This window comes from Arvicanthis niloticus, chromosome 1, assembly GCF_011762505.2.
Source record: "Arvicanthis niloticus isolate mArvNil1 chromosome 1, mArvNil1.pat.X, whole genome shotgun sequence".
NCBI lineage: Eukaryota > Metazoa > Chordata > Mammalia > Rodentia > Muridae > Arvicanthis > Arvicanthis niloticus.
Window position 1 is genome coordinate 110,022,535 of NC_047658.1, and position 6,000 is coordinate 110,028,534.

The window sequence follows — 6,000 nt, forward strand, 5'->3', positions numbered from 1 at the left end:
TTCCTCAACTGGGGCTCCTTCCTCTCTGATAACTCTTGTGTCAACTCTTGCGTCAAGATGACACACAAAACCAGCCAGTAATATGACTAGTCTTTTAAAAATTAAGTTATTTTATAGAAGCAAAAAGAGTAAGGCAACAACAGTACTGCAGATGACCAAACCCACAGCAACACAGCAGCTTTCCACACTCAGCTTCACCCCCCAAAGAACCTTCCTCAGACCATAGATCTTCTTTGGAGTCCAAACTTACTGGCCACAAGATCTACATTCCTATAGCTACCCTACAAAGTTCACCATTCTCAATGCCAGCAAACACTACTGCCCAGATGTCCAACGAGGCTTTTCTACTATATACTTTTGTTCATGATCTCCATTCAACACCTAAGTCAAATGTGGTTTCCTACCCCTTGCTAGTCTTAACTTAGACGGCAAGATTTTCATATAAGATTTGTGGGTTACTGAGGTGGTTACACACTGGTACTCCTTACACTTTGGCTACACGATTACAGTACCCCATTACCTACCTATGACTAACAGCAGCTTCTCTAGACTACACTCCCAGCCACCATCCTTTCCCAGCTGTACAGCAATCCTCAGCACAGGAGTCTCACCAACAAAGACTGAGAAGCCACACCCACTTGAAGCAATTGTGAAGATCAATTGTCTCACCACAGTGGTACAGCAAGCCAGACCATCTGTATGACATATTCATACAGACTATCCTGCCCCGTGATTCTATCTTCTGAACACAGACCAAGGCAAGGCAAAGTGCCAGCACATGCTCCAGCACCATCCATTACTGTTTATCAAACACTGAAAGTCATAAAGAGCTATGCAGGTGTTGAGAGAAACATCCATTCTGTTTTTAAGGTTAAAATGACAGGTTTAATACTGGCTTTATGAAGCCATAGCACAAAGCCTCAGTAGGCAAACTACTTTTAAAAGGCATCAAGAGCCAGATATAGTGGCTGTAATTCCAGGACTTAAAAGGTATGGTTATGCTGGCTACATGGCAAGTTAGAGGACAGCCTGGGCTACAGAAGAACCTGTCTTAAAACACAAAACAAATAAAAACCCTAACAATCAAGTTAGATTATGACAGTCATCAGGGGATACTAAGTTAATAGAATACAGAGGTTTAGGTTCATTTACTTTTTCTTACTCCAAACATTAAAAAAAATTTTTTTCAGAAAAAAAACTTTAAACTTTATAGCAAATTTTAAACTGGCCACTTCTTAAAGATTAAAAAAGAAATCAAACAAATCTTTTATGCATATGAATGTCTGCCTGCATGTGTAGCATATATGTGTAATAACCAAAGAGGCCAGAGGAGGGCACCAGATCCTCCTGCAACTGGAGTCATAGGTGGTTTTGATCAACCACATAAGTAATGAGAACCAAACCCATGTCCTCTGCAAAAGCAGCCAGTGCTCTTAACCATGAACACCTAACTGGCACTCCTGTAGGCATAAGCTGTGGAGTGTCATCACACTTCACAAAAACTACACTTTTATATATTATCTGTCTTCATAAAAGCCAAAGGTCTTAATACAAGATAAACAAATGAGTACTATTAACCTAAACTGGCCTGGAGGGATGGGTCAGTGGATAAAAGGTGCTTGCCACTAAGCCTGATAATGTGAGTTTGATTACTGGGTCCCATATGGTAGGAAAGAAGAGACTCCCAGAATTTGTCCTGACTTCTACTTCCAACACATATGTATGTGTACAAATATAAAGGAACTCTAAAGCACAGTGACTTGGGTCACAGTCTGAAAGATGACAGGCTGATCCAGAGAAGGTAAGGATGTGTAACCAGGTCCTACAGGAGTACTGACTTGGAACTTAGGATCAGAAAAGGCCCCTGGGGGTCAAGGGGGTTGTTTGTGCCATGTACACAGAGGTCAGAAGACAATTTCCAGGAGTCAGTTCTCTCCTTTTAACCATGTGGAGCCAGGGAACACACTGAGATCTTAAGGTTTGGCAGCAGACACCTTTGTCAGCTGAGCTGTCTTGTTAGTCCATAATATTTTTAAGCAATCAGATGTACATTAGAGTGGTCACTGCGGGTGCTAGGTGGCGCTTTTCTGCGTGCTTTTGAAACTTCTCATCAGTGGGGCCAAGGACCAAAGAAAGAAAACTTCCAGGAGGGCAGAGCATATCCACTGACTCAATGCAGAGTTCAGGGCTTAGCAAAGGACTTGGCATGAAACAGGTAGCCAGATACCTCAGTCCAGTTAATCCCTGGATGTAAGCACCATGGTATTGATCTCCCTTTGAACATCTTCGCCTATCCTATGCAATTTTGGGAGACACAAGATGAGGACATTTCCTTAGTCACACCTGCTTACATGTACTGAAATACCTCCATCAGAAAACAGCAGGTCATCTCATCAGAGATTTCTAGAGGCCAAACCACAAGGCTTCAGGAAGAAAGGAAAAATTATGTTGTTTTTTTTCCCACAAGCAAAATGCTCCCCTGGTAGAAGAGGTACCTCTGCAGCATTTGGGAAAGTTATGAAAATATGAACAAGCAGATATTAGAACAGTTTTCTTAATCCGGCACTGGCTATTGCTTCTTGTTAAGAGGCATTTATATTCTTCCCCCAAATCTGAAATTACAACCAACCTCCCAAGACTCTGGTATCCTCCTACATCTGACTCTCACCTGTTACCACTACAGGAAGGACAAGACTACTCACTATTTGCTTTACACTGGAGACCCTGACATGGGCTGGAGATCGTGCATGAATAAGACACAAAGCCATAAAGCTTCTCTGAAGTAACTGAATGTGACTTAAATCATAAATATAATTGACTTTTTGTACACAAAGCTCCGGGCAGTGGTGGCGCACGCCTTTAATCCCAGCACCTGGGAAGTAGAGGCAGGCGGATTTCTGAGGCCAGCCTGGTCTACAGAGTTCCAGGATAGCCAGGGCTACACAGAGAAATCCTGTCTCAAAAAAAAAAAAAAAAAATGCTCAGAGCTAATCTCACCTCACTAGACTGAGTTTCCTGGACACAAGATGGAAGCACACTGTTACAACAGCTGACAGAACACAGAAAAAAGGAATTTAAGGCTGTGCAGCAAGCAGTCAAAATCAAAAGGTAAAGTTCACAAAGCTAGTTTCTGTAATCTTCACACTATAAAAATACAATATGCCTCCTGTTACTGTAAAATTCAATAGCAGACCAAAATAAAGCAGGTGAGCTTCCTCTACAGAAGACAGAGGAGACCGGACTGCTAAATGAGAACAAATCTACCCTATCATCAACTTTGTCTTCAAAATACCTAAAAGTCCAATCCAAGGCTCTGCTATTTATCCATTTTTACCCACCAGATCTATGCTCAATGACAGGTCTCCCGTGTGGTCTAGGAAGCCTTCATGCTACCACTATCAGGTAGTCCCTAACAAAGGCTGAGGGTAGAAGGAAGTCCCTGCTACTTCCCTAGCAATAAGTGCTACCTCTACTACAGCAATAAGTGCAGCAAAATGACATCAGCTTCAATTCTAAATGCCTAAACACACTTCATCTTTCTTGCTGTAGTAGTGCTAGCTGGCCTCGAGCTTCCTGCTTCTACCTCTGAAGTGCTGGAATACAGATACAAGCCAGCACATCCACTTACCCTTCCTTTTAAGTAAACAAAAAACCTTGTGCTCATTGGCTAGAGGTCCCCAACAGCTCAGTACTACTGCCTTTTTTTCCCCAATCCAAAACAGGTCACCTGGGCCTGGATCCAAGCAGCAAAAGTACTCATCTATCTGCCTATTTCACACTGAGAGCTGCACTTAGACCTTCACAGATTTAAACCACTCTTTCTTAAATGTTTAACTTATTTATGAGTATGGGTGGTTTCCCTGCTTGTCTGTGCACTACTTGCAGAGGCCAGAAGAGGGTATTGGAACCCTGGGACTTAAGTTATAGACTATTAGGAGCCACCCTATGAGTACAGGACTCGAAACATAGGCCCTCTGCAAGAGCACCCAACAGACCTTAACTGCTAAGCTATCTCTCCCACCCCTAAATTACTCTCTTGCCCGCAATTTTTTTCTTTCAAAAACAAAATTTTAAGTACTGGCCATTTTATTTTTATAGAAACACAACACAAACTTTTATACCCAGCATGAAGACAGCAAGCAGGGACATAGTATACTTTCACTAACAAGAGGCAAATAGGGGAAAAAAGTGAGATAGGATCTTGCTGTGTTATCAAGACAGATTTTAAAGAGTTCCAGAGCAGTTGAGAATATAGGTGTATACTGCCACATCTATCTTAGTTGGGACATTTTAAGATTCAAGTACAAAGTTAGACCAAAGTGGTGAACTATCTCATCCCTACGAATACCATCCCTGCAGGAGTATTATTTATTGCCCACTGGTAAACTCTATATACTCAATTACACAAAGCCAAATGGCCAGCTCACAAGCCATAATGGCCATGATTTCTGAGAAGATCCCAAAATATATACATATATACCAGAACTTTGGTGATAAAATTCCAGAATTTCTAAAAAAAAATGATATTATTATTTTCACCAGTGATTCTATATTAACTCTGAAAAACAGTTCCGGACTTAAAGCTAAAACATCAAAATGTGTTTAGATGTTATGACATTGTGAACCAATAACATTGGTCAACTAAGGAAAAGAAGACCAACAAAGACTGAGTTTTACAGCATTTACTTTAGTTTAAAATAATAAATATTTATTATTAAAACTGAGCCAGATTAAATCTATTTGAGTTTAGATGCAAGAAGCTACCATCACACTAAACCTAACAGGGTCTTAATTTGCAATACAGGTCGAACACTCCTATACCAAAAAAATCAGAACCACCCAAACCCCATTTCTTTTAGAGTTTTATGACACATTTTGGACTTTCCGTTTAGGGATGCTCATCTGTCAAACCTACAAATATTCCACAAACCGAACCACTTCTGAACTCAGCCGTTTCTTGCTAAGGCACACTCAGCCTGTTGCACCTACATCACGTATTATTGTGAATGGAATTAAGACACGTCAGGAGCTTAAAGGAGCCTCTGGTGTGTAGTAAGCAGAGATTAGTCACCGAGAGGAGGCAACACTATGACAGGAAGGGGGCAGTAACTTAAAAGCACATAACTTTTGGACCAAAAACTTGAACTTGAGTCTTATTGCTGGGGAATATGCATACGCTCGGTACGACAGCGTACGCGCAGGAAGCTACCGCGGAAATTCCTCCAAGAGTCAGGAAAGCAGAGTTGGAGGAAGTGCAAGCCAACTTGCCTCAAGGATACCCCTGGGAGAAAGGGTACTGCTGGCAACTTTGAACCCGTTAGGGGCGCACGGGTCTGAAGCCTCAGTGTGTGTCACTACGATGGTTCCGCCTCCACCGCAGGCTCAGAGAGTGAGGTCTGACCAGGGCACTGTGCGGAGAGCATGCAAAGCCCGGAAGGGCGAGGCGGCGGCCTAATAGACCCCTTCCTTCCCAGGCGCGGTTTAAGACAAGGCGTACTCAGGCCCGCCTCGCTGGGGAGGCCTTATCCCCTCAAGGAACCGCCTGCGCGGCTTCGCGTGGGCTCTCGGGCGGCGGGAACAAAGCGCGCTGACCTTCAGCCGGGGGCGGGGCTGCACGGAGGAGGGACGGGCCCGCCATCGGCTGCCACCCGCCACTCGGACCACTGACCGCGCCGCCGCCCGCTTCTGCTCGCCGCCATGGCGCCTCGGCCTGCCCGCGCCGCCCACCCCCCGCCTCCGCCTCCTCCGACCCAGTCCCTCGCTAGCCGCCCGCCGCGCCGTTACCCGCCAGTACCGCACCTCGCGCCTCCTGCGGCAGTGGCGCCCGTCCTAAGCTCACTCCCGGGCTGCGCCGCCGTAGTCGCCAACAAAACCACCTGCCATTGGCCGTATCTCCAGGCTCCACCCTCTGCGAGCAAAACGGGCGTCGAATGGACAATGGAACTGTTTATCAACTGCACCCAGGCGCTAGGAGAGGCAGCATCCAATCAAAATCTGTTG

General features: G+C 44.5%; 1 protein-coding gene across 3 annotated transcripts in view; it reads right to left on the minus strand.

The window, feature by feature from the left end:
* The window catches only part of Nap1l4 (nucleosome assembly protein 1 like 4), a 35,560-nt gene extending 29,560 nt beyond the window's left edge, over window positions 1-6,000 (minus strand). For 2 of the 3 annotated variants that reach the window (XM_034508516.2, XM_034508527.2), the window contains exon 1: window positions 5,800-6,000. The gene's annotated coding sequence lies outside the window, so the exon portion shown is untranslated. The remainder of the gene's footprint in view (window positions 1-5,799) is intronic. The other variant, XM_076913973.1, reaches the window with a different exon arrangement.